The 16,290-nt window shown below is 44.5% G+C and overlaps 1 protein-coding gene across 2 annotated transcripts in view; it reads left to right on the top strand.

Annotated features, from left to right (window-relative positions):
* The window catches only part of SLC20A2 (solute carrier family 20 member 2), a 119,805-nt gene that overhangs the window by 17,992 nt on the left and 85,523 nt on the right, over window positions 1–16,290 (top strand). Inside the window, exon 1 of one of the 2 annotated variants that reach the window (XM_040417920.1) lies at window positions 14,832–14,852. The exons of the other annotated variant lie outside the window; for it this stretch is intronic. The gene's annotated coding sequence lies outside the window, so the exon portion shown is untranslated. Of the gene's footprint in view, window positions 1–14,831; window positions 14,853–16,290 lie in introns of those variants that run through there. 2 annotated transcript variants of the gene reach the window in all.

Raw genomic sequence — 16,290 nt, 5'->3', positions numbered from 1 at the left:
CTGCAGTGGCGGTGACGTGCTGGTACACAGCACATGACCACTGCAGCTGCCAACCAATAACTATCCTCAGCAGTTTATAGCTGAGGACAGTGATTAGCTATAGTGGTGGCATGCCGTACATCTGCATGCCACATAACATGCATGTATAGGACGTGTGACTGCTGCAGCCAATCACTGCGGTCAATGATTGGCTGACATAGAAAGCTATTGCAGTCTATAGCATTCTGACAGGCTGCCTGTCAGGCCGTGCCTCAGGCATCGCTCTGCAGGTAGCTCAGTTAGACGTGCCCGGGAGCCTTCACAAGGCTTCCAGATTTCATAGCAACAGATTAGAGCACTGTGATTTTGCCACAGGAGCTCCGATCAGAGGCCTCTCCCTTTGTGTGACCCCACAGATGCCACGGTCACTACTGCCAATGGCATCTGAGGGGCTAAATGACAGGGATTAGGGTCATCTCCCACCCTGTCATTGCAGCCGTATATGAAGCGGGATCATCAGCTGATCCTGCTTCATACATCTCTCGCACCCTGCTAATGTAGTATTATGGCAGGGGGATCGAAAGGGTTAGCCAGTGTAGCCAACTGTCTGTGGCCTAAATAGCCTGGACTGCAAAATTAAACTTTACAGCAAGACCGCAGAGAGATTTGTGCAACTGCTAATATATTTAGTTGCTCATTTAAAGCATATAATTAGAGAGGAGCAAATTGAAGGTGACGAAGTGGAATTTGATCAGAATTTCAGGAAAAATTCTATTTGCACCGAATCCAAATTTACTCACGCTTCGTGGTAACGAATCAAATTTTTTTCTAAAATGGCTGCTGCACGTGTTAGGACATGGAGCAGAGAACTCTGGGAACGATGGATCACCCACAATGCCATGCATGCAGCCAATCAGCAGCCATCCAGTCCCTGTGATGTCACAGCCCTATAAATAGTCTCAGCCATTTTGGATTCTGCCATTTTCCAGTGTACTTAGTGCAGGGAGAGACGTCAGCAGGCGCTAGTGACGGTGCTAGGAAAGACTTCATTGTGCTGAAAAAATGACTTACAAATTCAGGGAAAGATTAGTCAAGGTGTAGGGGAAGGATAGGGAGGCATTATCTACACTATAAAAGGTGAACAGGGTGCAATAGGAGAGTGTCCAGCCTGGGTAATAGGAGTGATTCTATTACATCTTACTGCACTAATTGGGGATCCAAATTGGTGTTATACTGCTGCTTTTAGGTTGTTTGCACTATATGATACATCACTAATTCCAGCAAACCTTGCTTGTGATTGGGGTGCAAGTTCTGTGTGATACAGCCATTTACGGGGTATATTAATAGGAAAGATACGTACTGTACGTCCTTTTAGCCGTTCTGTGTTGATTTTACATTGTTTTCCTTTTTATGGGGCTATTAATAGGAAAAAAAAAAGGTAAAAATATGTCATAATTGCCATTCAGCGGTGAAGTTACATTGTACTACAGCCATTTACGGGGTGTAGTAATAGGATAGTTACGTACGTTCTATTAGCTGTCCTGCGTTGATTTTACATTGTATTACCTTTTTTTGGGGGGTGTATTATTAGGGGGAAAAAGAAAAAAAATGTGTCATAAGTGCCGTCCGGTGGTGAAGTTACATTGTACTACAGCCATTTATGTGATGTATTAGGAAATATACGTACGTCCCATTAGCCGTTCTGCTGTGAATTGTGATTGTTATATTTCTTATTTTGGGTTGTAGAAATAGGAAAAAGAAAACGTCTTCATTGCCGTTCTGAGGTGAACTGTGATTATTATTATTATTATTATTTTTTTGGGGGGATAGGGCTGGACTGGGGATAAAAACCAGCCCTGGAAAAAGTTGAATACCAGCCCCACAGCATTGCGTCATTATTTACTTGTTTATAAAAGGGGAAAGCATTCATTTTAAAACACGTGTGTAAACTTGAATATGAACTTTGCCCCACAATAGCTCTTTTGTAGAACCCCCATTGTTCATATTATCACAGTAGACCAGCTTTTCCCAACCAGGATGCCTCCAGCTGTTGCAAAACTACAACTCTCAGCATGCCCAGACAGCGTTTGGCAGAGGACCAGTCAGTGTCTGGTACCTGGGCTGGCACACTGGGCGCACATGACTCGGCATTTCCCCGACCTGGTTTACACCTCGGCTCTGCCCCTCTCCAATATCAAAAACACCTGAGCGGAACCTATAGGAGAACTCAATACAGCAGTCCAGTACAATGACCACTGCATTCGGCGTGAACAAACTACTTAAGTCCCAGGAGGAACCTGAGGCCCAGTGACAATTCGCGCTCTCATACACACCACGGTGATAGTAGGCTGGTTGAAATGCTGAGTTAATATGGCTTCAACCACCTTTTTACCTGTCAAACTTTTCGGTAGAAGAACGAAGCCTTTTCAGCGTTTTCTCACTCCGGCAGCAGCAGTGAATCAGCCGGATTTCATTCAGAACAATGCACACAGAACATTAGGCTACTTTCACACTAGCGGCAGGGACCTCTGGCAGGCTGTTCCGTCAGGTGAACAGCCTGTCGGATCCGTCCTGCCGCTAGTGACCGTGTGCACCCGGACTGCCGCTCCGTCCCCTTTGACTATAATGGGGGCGGAGTTCCGGCGAGAGGCTGCCGGAATAAATGTCGGACATGTCGTAGTTTTATTCCAGCAGCCTCTCGCCATGCCTCGCGGGATCTCCGACCCCGCTATAGTCAATAGGGACAGAGCGGCAGTCCGGGGGCACACAGTCACTAGTGGCAGGACGGATGAGACAGGCTGTTAACCCGACGGAACAGCCTGCCGGAGGTCCGTGCCGCTAGTGTGAAAGTAGCCTTAGATACACAACTGTGCTACGCTGCCGACAACATAAGTGCTCTATCCAATGCTAGAGTGAAAGCTGCTTTCATAAGATGTGTCTGTAGTACAGGAGCCATGTTTGGTGCGCCTTTGTGTATTTATGTACTGAGTAAAAGGCAAGCTACAAGGAAATGGTGACTGCTTATCACGTTAGTGGTGTATATGTTGCTGTGTAACTACAGTAGTTACACTGTGCGGCAGTCAGCTACACGCCTACACCTGCCAAGAGGGCCTCTATGATAGTAGTACACCCCACCAGGACATATAGGTATAAGTAATGTCAAGTCACCAGTCCCCTCGCTGCTATACTGCATCTTTCGGAGTCTGGGGCCCGCTTTGAGTAGGCACTCACCAGAACCGGCCACCACCAGCAGGCTGACATGGCCTTTCTTGCCGGGTTTGTGGTCTCCCGATCCCCGCAGCACCAGAGCTATCCTCACCACCAGCACTAGGACAGTGAGCAGAAAGCCGACTCAATCAACCCCAGCGTGCTGTGACATTGTCACTGGGCACTCACCAGAACCGACTACACCAGCAGGCTGACATGGTCTCCCGATCCCCTCAGCACCAGGCCAGCACTAGGACAGAGCAGAAAGCCAATCCCCGCTGCCAGCAGCCATAGCGAGCTGAGCAGAAAGCCGATCCCCGCCGCCAGCAGCCACTCCATCAGCCTGCTGTGACATCCAGGCAGCCCTGGAACGCACAGCCATTCTGCATTAATGACGTCAGGAGATTAGCGTCCTGCCATGGAGGAGCCTCCTTGCTGTCGCCTGCGGCCGGCCACGCGGCAATCAGGGCTACCGGCCTAACGGGAATTTTCCCGGTAGGCCAGTCCGGCCCTGGGGGGGGGCGCTTTGGGAGAGTTTATTAATCAGAAAAAAATATATATGCCTTAATTGACTTTTTTTTGTGGGGGAGTTTATTAATCAGAAAAGCACACAAATATATATACACATATACAGTATATCTTAATTGCCGTTCAGCGGTGAAGCAACATTGTACTACAGCCTTTTACATGGTGTAGAAAAAGGAAATATACATACGTCCCCATTAGCCGTTCGGCGGTGAATTGTGATTGTTATATTTCATTTATTGGGGTGTAGAAATAGGGGGGAAAAAAATGAAAAAATATGTCATAATTGGCATTCAGCGGTGAAGTTACATTGTACTACAGCTATTTACATAGTGTAGAAAAAGGAAATATATGTACGTCCCATTAGCTGTTCTGCAGTGAATTGTGGTTGTTATATTTATTTTTTGGGGATATAGTTATAGGAAAACTAAAACTTTTTACTTGACTTCTTAATTGACCTTCTGCGGTGAATTGTGACTTTTTTTTGTGGGGGAGTTTATTAATCAGAAAAGCACACAAATATATATACACATATACAGTATATCTTAATTGCCGTTCAGCGGTGAAGTAATATTGTTCTACAGCCTTTTTTGGGGGGTATTATTTTAATAATTTTAATATACAGTATGTCAGACATACAGGTGACAGGCCCTTGAAAGGGAACGGGCAGTGGGCAAAATGTTTCAGTGGCAGGCAGCAGAAAAATTGGGGGTGGCAGCAGGAGGCCTGAACTCCCGGTGTCACCTAGCGGTCGTGTCTTGCCCAGCAACCCAGTGGTGCTTATATGGGTGACTCGGTCTTCGACTTCGTTGCAAGTGACATCAGACACCCTCAGCAAAGAGTCGGTGGGTTCCTCTGACACAACGCTTAGTTGGCATGGTGCGGAGCAGGCCCTGTGCCCCCACCTGTCCTGAACCTTCCTCTGTCATTTTATGTTCACTCAGCGCAAGAAGTATAATATGCCGTAGGCTCAGCTCCACTTTTCAACGAGGAGGAGCTACTAGAGGACAGTCAGCAGCTACTGCGCAGCCAAAGATCTGTAGGAGACATACGCCGCTTCCTCCACTAGGCAGGCATGTAGTGATGATGAGAGTCACATGGAAGCAGATGTTGCGAGTGGTCAGGCTCCTGGCCCTTAGACCGTTGAGGGGGATATCAATGACGTGGAGACAGTAGCGGATGATGATGATGTAGCCGATCGCACTTGGGAGCTGGGTGGAGAAGGGGCTTCATCATCATCATCAGGAGAAGAGAGAGTGGCAGATTGCACGTGAGGCAGCGGCTGAGCCAGCAGGGTGGCACTGAGTCAGCAGGGTGGCAGCAGTGGGAGGTCGAGAGCCAAACATATCCGGGGTATACCACCCGCTTCGCAGGAGCCTACCGGGCCTGAAAGTAGCGGTGCACTGGTTCACAGAGGCAGCAGTAGTAGGCAGTCAGCGCGGAGTGTTGGAGGGAAAATGCCATGCTCGGCGGTGTGGCAATTTTTTGTTAGGCCGCCAGAGGTGGTGAACATGGCCACTTGCAGAATTTGTGGGCAGAAGTTGAAGCCTGGCCAGGGTGCCAATGTTGGCATCACGGCCCTGCGTCAACACATGCAGTGTCACCATAAAGTGGCCTGGGAGAACCGTGGCTCCAATGTGGTGGTCAAGCCTGACACAGAAACCGCTACATCATCCAGTGGCACGCACCCAATTTCATGCAGTCAAGACTCCACCACCTCAGACGAAGGGAGCTGTCTGTCCTTCCCATCATCTGCTGGTCCTGATGCTCCTGCTCCTCCTACTGCTCATCAGTCATTCCGTCAGCAATCGATCATTGAAGCGATTGCCAATAGACAACAGTATGCGTGCACTCATCCAATTGCGCAGAAGCTGAACGTGCTCCTGGCCAAGTTGCTGGTGCTGCACTCCCTCCCTTTTTAAGTGGTGGACTCTGCACTTTTCAGAGAACTGATGGCCGAGCCAAGGTGGAGAGTCCCAAGCCATCATTTCTTTGCGAAAAAGGCAGTACCAGGCCTGCACACATATGTAGAACAGAAGGTGGGACAGTCCTTGAGCCTGTCGGTGTCTGCTAAAGTGCACGGAAGCGCCGACGTGTAGAGCTGTAACTACGGTCAAGGACAATATATGTCCTTTACAGACCACTGGCTAAATGTGGTTCTAGCCCAGCCACACCAGCAACTTGGCCAGGTGATGCTGCTTCCGCCTCCACGTTCTCACGCTGTTGGTCCTGCGACAATGTCTGCCTCTGCCTCCTCATCCTCCACCATATCTTCAGATTCCACTGCAGGGACAATTCACAGTGCCCCTCCACCATACCACATGTGCAGGGCACAACGGTGTCACGCTGTTCTGCACCTCAGGGGAGGAACTACTCTGCGTCCTTTATTAAGAAATCGAATCCTGGCTTTCTCCTCTACAACTCAAAATTGGAACCATGGTGACCGACAACAAGAACATGGTGTCGGCGCTGCGTCAAGGATGGCTGAGCCATGCGCCCTGCATGGTGCACATGTTCATTCTGGTTGTAAAGCAATTTTTGAAGTCTTCACCCCATCTGCAAGACATCCTGAAAATAGTCAGGAAACTTTGCATGCACTTCAGCCACTCGTACACCGCAAAGCACACTCTCTTTGAGCTGCATCGGCAGAACAGCACCCCCAACATAGGCCGATATGCGACGTTTCCACCCTCCATATGTTGGACCGATTATATGAACAGAGAAAGGCCATAAACGATTTCTTGATGATACAGGCGGACAGAGGTACTCCCCTGTGTAACTTCGATGTTAGCCAGGGGCAGCTCATGCATGACACCTGCCATTTGCTCGGGCCCTTTGAGGCGGCCACTTTATTTGTCAGTCGCCAGGACTACGGGATGAACGTCATTCCACTGATTCATGTCCAGGAACAGATGCTGCTAAATCTGGCTGGCCAGGTGACAGGAGACGTGGCAACTACATCTTACGGCCACTTGAGCCCGGTGGGGGCTGAACTAGATGAGGAGGAGGGGAAGGAGGACATTCGAGCACAAGCAAGTGTAGAGAAATGGGTGGTTTTTCTACACAGGTGACAGGAGAGGAGGAGCTGGGTCTGCCAGAGGAGCTACAGGGCGATGAGGAAGACGAGGTAGAGGACCCAGACACACCGTGGCAGTATGCAGTGGTGATGGAGGCAGGGAGTCCCTCCGAGTCACTTGCGCAAATGGCCCAATGCATGCTCACTTGTTTGAGTAGTGACAGCCGAATTGTCACTATTCGGCAGAGGGGTGACTACTGCCTCTTCACCATGTTAGACCCTCGCTACTGGTCCAAAATGGGGGCCTTTTTTACACTGACTGAGAGGGAGGACAAACTGAACTACTATCGAGACATCCTATGTATTCAGTTGGCCACTGCCTATATGCGCCATCGCCCATTCTCACGCAGGTCTAACCGGGGGGACTCTCTTCGCTCATGTTCCACTGCCATGGCTGCTGGGGGAGGGAGGGAGCAGGAGGAGTATCAGCTCCATCAGCAGCAACTTAAGTCTAGAGTCGCTGATGAGCAGTTTTCTTCACCTGACTACTGAAGAAACTACTCACCAGCAGCAGCAGCTAGACCTGGAGCAGAACTTGAACCAGCAGGTGGTTGCATACTTGGAGTGCACGCTGCCATGCCACATGGAAGATCCCCTGGACTACTGGGCAGCCAAACTCGATTTGTGGCCGCAACTGGTCGAGTTTGCCCTGGACAAGCTTTCCTGCCCGGCCAGCAGTGTGGCATCAGAGCGGGTGTTTAGTGCGGTGGGGGCCATAGTTACCCCAAGCAGAACTTGCTTGTCCACCCAAAATGTGGAGAAACTGACCTTTGTGAAGATGAATCAGGCGTGGAACGGACAGGATTTTCAAACACCAGTGCCTGATGCATCAGACTAGCTCATCCATGGTGCCACACCAACACTTTGATAAGAGACCTGTTTCTTATGGCTACCTGCTTCAGCTACTATTCTGATGCTGCCACCAGCCTGATGCCACACCTGCTACCAGGTGCCTCTACTACCAGCCAGCATCTTCAGCTGGTACTGGTATTGCCCCCACCTCCCCACCCTGTCACTGGGCCACTCTGTGGACTCCTCATGCTTCTGCCACTTCACTACTCTGTGGTCTCCTCATGATGCTGCTATCTCAACACTATGTCATTGGGCCACTCTGTAGACTGCTCATGCTGTTTCCACCCTCTCCACTCCATGACTGGGCCACTATTTTGCCTTTTTGACATCATTTATTTGACCCTTCTGATCTGTCAGAAGGAAGGCAAAATGAGACGCGCAACGGATCCTGTCTTTGTAACAGCTGTAAGGCCTGTATGACATGGTCCCTATTTTGCATCAAAATTGGCTTATGATTTGGTAGCCAAAAGCAGGAGTGGGTACAAAACACAGAAGAGATGTAAATATTTCATTCACGTGTCATCTATGATGGATCCAATGCCGTTTTTTTTTTTTGGCTTAGCAATACTGATGGATTACTGACCAAATGCTGACCGAGTGAAGGCGGATGCTCAACAGACAGGATCCCATTTTTGGGGGTTATTGTTTTGACGGATCAGAGGAAGGGCAAAATAATCAGTGACGTCAGCACAAATTTACTGCTGACACCCTCTCCACTCTGTCAGGGGGCTCTACTTGTATAAGCGTTTAATAAAACAGGTTCTGTAGACATCCATGTGGAATCAGCTGATGGTGTAAAAGGAGCGCGCTTCTTGACGCTAAAAATCGACCTATAAGGCTGAGCTCACACTTGAGTTATTTGGTCAGTTTTGACCCCATAACTGGCCAAATAAGTGAAGTGTGCAGTGATTCTAAGAGTGATGCCTGTCATCTGCATGTCATACTGACTCAGTATTGTTTCTCTACCACAGCAGACTCCATATGCGTGTTACTGCAAGGCAGTGTTCTACACCCCTTTACAGTCTCTCTGAAGCCAGGAAATAGCTGTTTTTCAATGCGATTCGCCAGGAATAAATTAGGATTGACACAAACCTTTTCGGAAAATTCACTCATCTCTACATATAATAATTAAAGGCTATGGACAGATTATTATTATTATTTTTTTACTGTTCATCTGCTTCATAACTGCAAAGTTCAAAGGAACCTGTCACCTCCTATATGCTGTCCTCACTGAGGGCTCCATAATGTAAGTGACAGGCATACTCAAAGCACCGGTCTGTCAATCGTGTGCCACAGTAGCACATGTGCTGAGAACTTACTGTGTGATGCTGGCAGCACACATAGCAGAGAAGGGTACAGCGTATTCATGTTTTCCCCACACCCTGCCAATAACTGGCAGTTTTCTCCTAGAGAAAAAACTAAGGAGAGAACGGTCATTCATTTGTGGGTGGAAAGAGGGGGAACCTCATGAATAAACTGGACTCTTCTCTGGAAATGTTTGACTCTTCTCCAGATCCAGGCACTGTGGGTCCTAAATTCTTCTTCCTGTGATAGTATTGCGGACTAGTGTCTGTTTCTATTCACTATCATTAATCCGCTCTCTGTATGTACACCATCACCATCTTGTAAAGTCCTACCACTTTACAAATCGCTAGTCAGACCACACATGTACAATTCTGGGCTCCTGTGAACAGGGCAGACATAGCAGAGCTGGAGAGGGTCCAGAGGAGGGCAACTAAAGTAATAACTGGAATGGGGCAACTACAGTACCCTGAAAGATTATCAAAATTAGGGTTATTCACTTTAAAAAAAAGACGACTGAGGGAGATCTAATTACTATGTATAAATATATCAGGGGTCAGTACAGAGATCTCTCCCATCATCTATTTATCCCCAGGACTGTGACGAGGGGACATCCTCTGCGTCTGGAGGAAAAAACGTTTGTACACAAACATAGAAGAGGATTCTTTACAGTAAGAGCCGTGAGACTATGGAACTCTCTGCCTGAGGAGGTGGTGATGGTGAGTATAATAAAGGAATTCAAGAGGGGTCTGGATGTATTTCTGGAGTGTAATAATATTACAGGATATAGCTACTAGAGAGGGGTCGTTGATCCAGGGAGTTATTCTGATTGCCTGATTGGAGTCAGGAAGGAATTTTTTATTCCCTAAAGTGGGGAAAATTGGCTTCTATCTCACAGGTTGTTTTTTTTTGCCTTCCTCTGGATCAACTTGCAGGATAACAGGCCGAACTGGATGGACAAATGTCTTTTTTTGGCCTTACTGTATGTACTATGTTACTATCTTTCATCTGCTCCAGTGCCTGACTGGCATCTCCATCATCCGTTTGTCATCCTAATTCAGTTCTTCTTATCTAACTAAGAGTTTATTTCTGTATATTTTTTGCCTGCCAGCTTGATGCCCGCTTCATAATATTATTGTTGCAACAATCCAGTCTAGGTACCGGGGACACCATTATTAGCCAGGAAAGATGCTATAGCTAAAGTCCAGTTGCACAGTCTTGGACTGGAGTTCTTAGAATAACTGGGAGGGATACAGCCACATGAAAACAGCCTGAAACTAGGAGCATGTTGCAAATTGAATATTATGGGGTCTGGAAATTAATGAAGATTGCAGACTCAAACTTAGTGTAATTTCGTTACTCAAGATACAATAGATACAAAAATGGAATAAATAATGTTTCCGTCTCAAAGGTCTCCATAACATTTTATCACTTCCCCCTGTATGCTTTCTGGGCCTTAATGACGAAAGCGAAATTAGCACTTTTGCTATGCCTTTTTTTTTTTTTCAGGACAAAGTTCCGTCGTCGGGGCTCTATGCCGGAAAAATCCTGATCAGGATTATCCCAATGCATTCTGAATGGAGAGCAATCCGTTCAGGATGCATCAGGATGTCTTCAGTTCAGGACCGGAACGTTTTTTGGCCGGAGAAAATACCGCAGCATGCTGCGCTTTTTGCTCCGGCCAAAAATCCTGAACACTTGCCGCAAGGCCGGATCCGGAATTAATACCCATTGAAAGGCATTAATCCGGCCTTAAGTTAAACGTCGTTTCGGCGCATTACCGGATCCGACGTTTAGCTTTTTCTGAATGGTTACCATGGCTGCCAGGACGCTAAAGTCCTGTTTGCCATGGTAAAGTGTAGTGGGGAGCGGGGGAGCAGTATACTTACCGTCCGTGCGGCTCCCGGGGCGCTTCACGCGCATGGATGACGTGATCGCATGGATCACGTCATCCATGCGCATGGGGCGCTCTGACGTCATTCTGGAGCGCCCCGGGAGCCGCACGGACGGTAAGTATACTGCTCCCCCGCTCCCCACTACTACTATGGCAACCAGGACTTTAATAGCGTCCTGGCTGCCATAGTAACACCGAACGCATTTTTTAGACGGATCAGTCTTCAAATGCTTTCAGTTCACTGTATCTGTTCTGATACATGCTATTTTTTAGACTGGTATATGATCTAAAATACATTGTCGTAATTTCCTTTTTAAATATAAAATATATTTTAAAAACCAGGATATTGCCTGATGTTACTTTGTTGATCAAAGTGCAAAAGCATAAATAAATGTGAAAGTGTTTTTTTGTATACATTTTTTTTTTTTTTTTTTGTTTAGTTGTTTTAGTGTGTATGAATAGGGAGGGTTTGATACAAGCCCTGACCCTAGCCTAATATAAGCCTATGTAGGGTTATATAAGTTATCTATGTTATTTTTCTTTCACAATAATGCAATTGTTACACACACTGTATCCATTTTCATGGCTTCTTACAAAACCACACTGAGAGGAGAGGCAGAGACCAGAGGAAAGCTGAGCCCTATGTTTTGGCAGGCTGTGACTGATTTGATTGGCTTCTCACTGCAATCACTGCTTTGGGGACCAATCAGATTAGTACCCATTATAATCTCCAGGTCCCTAACTGTAAGCCGACGGCTTGAGCCTGGTGACTTCAGCACTGCGATCCTACTCTAAAGCCTTGCTGGAAAAAAACACGCTCTACTGTAGAATAAAGCCCATTAATGACGGCTGTAAAAAGGCGTATTAGCAGTCATTACGGGGTTGAGCATTTTTTTTTAAATAAAGCTAGATAACTGGAAGTCTGTCATCAACAAAATCAGTTTTAAACTTGGCACAACACCTTATGTGATCCTGTTTAATGGCAGATAATGCTGCATAGTGCTCTGCCATTAAAAATATTGGGCTGACATATCCTCCTGAAAAGACAGAGACCTAAAATGATCAGCTCCGTCACAAAATATTCTAAACATTTCTCATTTAGAGGTTCCTTCCTGCATTTGTGGGAGTTGACATAAAAATGAGTGACAGCTCAATGATATCACAGGCTTCCAGCAGTCTAATGGGGGAGCAGAGCATGCTGAGAGGACATATGTGCCCTCCTAACATTCGATCCTGCGGCCAGGTGTCAGCTGTATTGCTCAGCCAACACCCAACCCATATGGAGCAGGCTCAGCCCTTACACACAAATATTGCAGTTACATCATTTCTGCATTAAGGCGTAATGGCTTTTTCTGGCCACTCTTCCATAAAGCCCCAACCTGTAGCGTGTACAGAGTAATGATCCCATGAACAGATACTTACATTTCTGCTGTGGATCTTTGGAGCCTCTTCAGGGTTATCCTTGGTGTCTTTGGTGAATCTCTCATTATTGCCTTCCTTTCTCCTTGCCCGGTCTGTGAGTATTGGTAGGCGGCCTTCTCTTGTCAGATTTGCAGTTGTGCCATATTACTATCATTTTGTTATAATAGATTTAATGGTGCTCTGTTGGAAGTCCAAAGTTTGGGATATTTTTTATTTTATTATTATTTTTTTTTACAACCCAACTTTACTCTATACTTCTCCAAAACTTTGTCTCTTATCTGTTTGGAGAGCTCCATGGTCTTCATGTTGCCTTCTCCAAATAGCTGATTGACGGGAGTCACGGGTGTTGGATTCCCACCGATCAAATGCTGATGATCTATCCAGAGGATAGATCATTATTAAGATAAAGCTGCAGAACCCCTTCATGAATCAGGAGCTTCAGAACAGGTGTATTTATACTCACATCATGTGACACTTTGATTTCACGCCAGGGACCTTATTCAGCTCATTCTGAGGCGTCATAATTGGTTAGACCAGACCTTATTTAGGGGTTTTATAGCAAAGGTGAATACAGATGCCCTCACAACTTTTTCATTTAATTCTTTTAACATAGGTTTTCGTTTCACTGCAAAAACTATTTTGTGATATCAATTACATAAAATCCAAATTAAAATCAATCCAACAAAACAGGACAAGCACAAAGGTGGGAGGTGAATACTTGAGGAAGTCACTATATAAAAGCAAGAGGCATTGAGAGCTGAATCACAGATGTTACTTCTAGACTGCAGATTTCTTGTTCAGTTGTCTACACATTTTACTCGTATCTATTTTGATTATTAAAAAAATGCTAAACTTAAAAGAACTAAAGTTATTAGGTGAAGGGTAGCTAAAAAGGATCAGGATGACCTGAACAGTTCCTAGCCGATCAATAATTCAGTACTCATTAACTATTCTTTCTTTGAGCAGTGTTAAGAGTTATTTCAGTCTTTCACACGCTAATTAAAGTCCAAACTCTATGTACACTTTTTTTGTAAAAGGGTAGTTAGGTTAAGTATGAGGGTGGCATAGTTGTCTTGATGTAGGTTTTCTTGAAAATAACATTGTATGCTTAGTGTCATCGATTAAGTACATTTTTTAAAATAAGGTTTAAAAGGTTTAAGAAGAAATTATAGGGGCTCACCCCCCTGTTACTACAGACGTGGTGCTCATGTCTAGTTGACTCACCCTGTCAATGTAGTAAGTGTATAGAGGTATATTTAGGACATATACTCTGCATTTGAAACCATCCAGAGAATATATTGATTTGAATCACCATTTAATATTATACATCTTTATCCAAAGTAAATATACTTTTACTATTAAGTTTATGGATAGATGTGTATATTTACTTTGGATAAAGATGTATAATATTAAATGGTAATTCAAATCTTTTGAATGCAGAGTGCCTGTCCTAAATATACCTCTAAGGTTTAAATGGAATCAGTAACCATGATCTTGGACTATTATGTGCAGTAATACATGAGTAGTACTGCAGATAAGAAGTCCAGATCCGTATTTATTTATTTTTTGGTTTGCACAAATAGCGTTTTAAAAGTTTCAAACCAGGGTTCGCGACTCTTTAAAACCAGATGTCTGGCGTATGGCGATAAATAATCCTGCCCATTATGTCCAGTGGACAGCTAGACACAGCATTGTACAAGGACAGTTTACTAATTTGTGGTATTGTCAGGAAAGCAAATAAGAATACGTGCATTAGAAGTGGCTATTCTTACCAGCACTGGAAACATTAGATGGACATTGTAAAAAGGGAATCAAATGAACATCAAAGAGCACCCTAACAAAGAAACAACAGCAAGATCTAGACACTGGAGCATTTTAAATTAAAAATATTCCATTAAGAAAAATTATATTTTGTGTGCTCTAACAGAGAAACATATTTAATCCCTTTAAGTTAGGTTCACAAGTGACTGAGTTTCCCCAGCAAAGACCACCTGCAGAAAAACTATTGGAAAGAGTGAAATCCGCAGGAGAAATCCACTGTATACAGGTGAAACTCGAAAAATTAGAATATCGTGCAAAAGTCCATTTATTTCAGTAATGCAAATTAAAAGGAGTTGCATTAATGCGGCTTAAAATTAGAATTTTGTGAAAAGGTTCAATATTCTAGGCTCAAAGTGTCACACTCTAGTCAGCTAATTAATCCATATCCCCTGAGCAAAGGGTACCTGAGATTGTGATTTTGGGGTTTCATAAGCTGTAAGCCATAATCATCCAAATTATAACAAATAAAGGCTTGAAATATCTCGCTTTCCATGTAATGAGTCTCTCATATGTTAGTTTCACCTTTTAAGTTGCATTACTGAAATAAATGAACTTTGTATGATATTCAAATTTTTCGAGTTTCACCTGTATATTGACATGCTGCAGATTTCAAATCTGTACTGCCTCACCTTTTCTGCAGCATTTTTTCCACTTTGCTGGTTCCGTATGACTCAAATTCCATGACAGCAAATCCACAGCTAATTCGTCAAGTGTGACCTAGCCTTTAACATATTCCTTATGCTAGTAGTATAGGATCCAGTACTTCTATTGCAGGTTGGTACACTAATCTGTTGTGCTCTATAATTCATGAGGAAAAAAAAAATTTGTATTTTCAGTTGGAAAGCAATCAGGAGTTAACTGTTTGCTCTGCTAAAGCTCATAAAGTGCCATTAATCCCAGTATCCCGGCTCTCAGCCTGTACAAGGCAGAATAACAATGTATTACATAACTTGAACCAGTCACATGAAGCAGCTAATTGTTTTTCTTTCATGATCACCAACGTAGACACTAACGGCTTTTATGAACAGCACAATTTGTGTCTCCTCTTGCACTAATCACATGTTTGCTGACTTTTCCACCAAACCTTATTTAAAGGATTTGGCAATGCCCCAAAATGTACTTGTATGATAAGCTTTTTACTATACAATGAATGCCATTGACTACATTCTGTTACTTTATAAAAAAAATTATTCATTTAGCTTTTATACTGTTACTGATATTGTTTACATTATCCATGTTTAACCCTTTCTACGCTGGAGGTGTTTTCGTTTTGCGCTCCCTGTGGTCCCAGAACCATAACTTTTTTATTTTTTCATTCGCATAGCCGTTTGAGGGCTTGTTTGTTGCGGGACAAGTTGTACTTTCCAACGCCACTATTTAATATTGAATATGATGTAGTGGGAAGCAGAAAAAAGAATTCCAAATAGGGTGGAATTGGAAAAAAACAAAGACAAATCCGCAACAGTTTTACAGTTTTTTTTTTTATACACAATGTTCGATGTGCGAAAAAACTGACCAGTTATTTTATTTTACAAGTCAGTACGAATCAGACGATACCTTGTGTGTATATTTTTTTTTGTTGGCGTTTTGATACTGAAAGTAAAAAAAAATTTTGTGGGGGGGGGGGGTCAAATAAATCAGTTTTCGCACGTGGCGTAATTTTTTTTTAGGGTGAGTGTATATAAAAACTTAAATCACCCCGATTTAAGTTTTTATATACACTCACCTAAAGAATTATTAGGAACACCATACTAATACGGTGTTGGACCCCCTTTTGCCTTCAGAACTGCCTTAATTCTACGTGGCATTGATTCAACAAGGTGCTGATAGCATTCTTTAGAAATGTTGGCCCATATTGATAGGATAGCATCTTGCAGTTGATGGAGATTTGAGGGATGCACATCCAGGGCACAAAGCTCCCGTTCCACCACATCCCAAAGATGTTCTATTGGGTTGAGATCTGGTGACTGTGGGGGCCATTTTAGTACAGTGAACTCATTGTCATGTTCAAGAAACCAATTTGAAATGATTCGAGCTTTGTGACATGGTGCATTATCCTGCTGGAAGTAGCCATCAGAGGATCGATACATGTTCTCATTCTGTTTACGCCAAATTCGGACTCTACCATTTGAATGTCTCAACAGAAATTGAGACTCATCAGACCAGGCAACATTTTTCCAGTCTTCAACAGTCCAATTTTGGTGAGCTCGTG

This window comes from Bufo bufo, chromosome 2 (genome assembly GCF_905171765.1).
Source record: "Bufo bufo chromosome 2, aBufBuf1.1, whole genome shotgun sequence".
Lineage (NCBI taxonomy): Eukaryota > Metazoa > Chordata > Amphibia > Anura > Bufonidae > Bufo > Bufo bufo.
The sequence above is the reverse complement of the archived record's forward strand: the minus strand, read 5'-3'. Positions and strand labels throughout refer to the sequence as shown.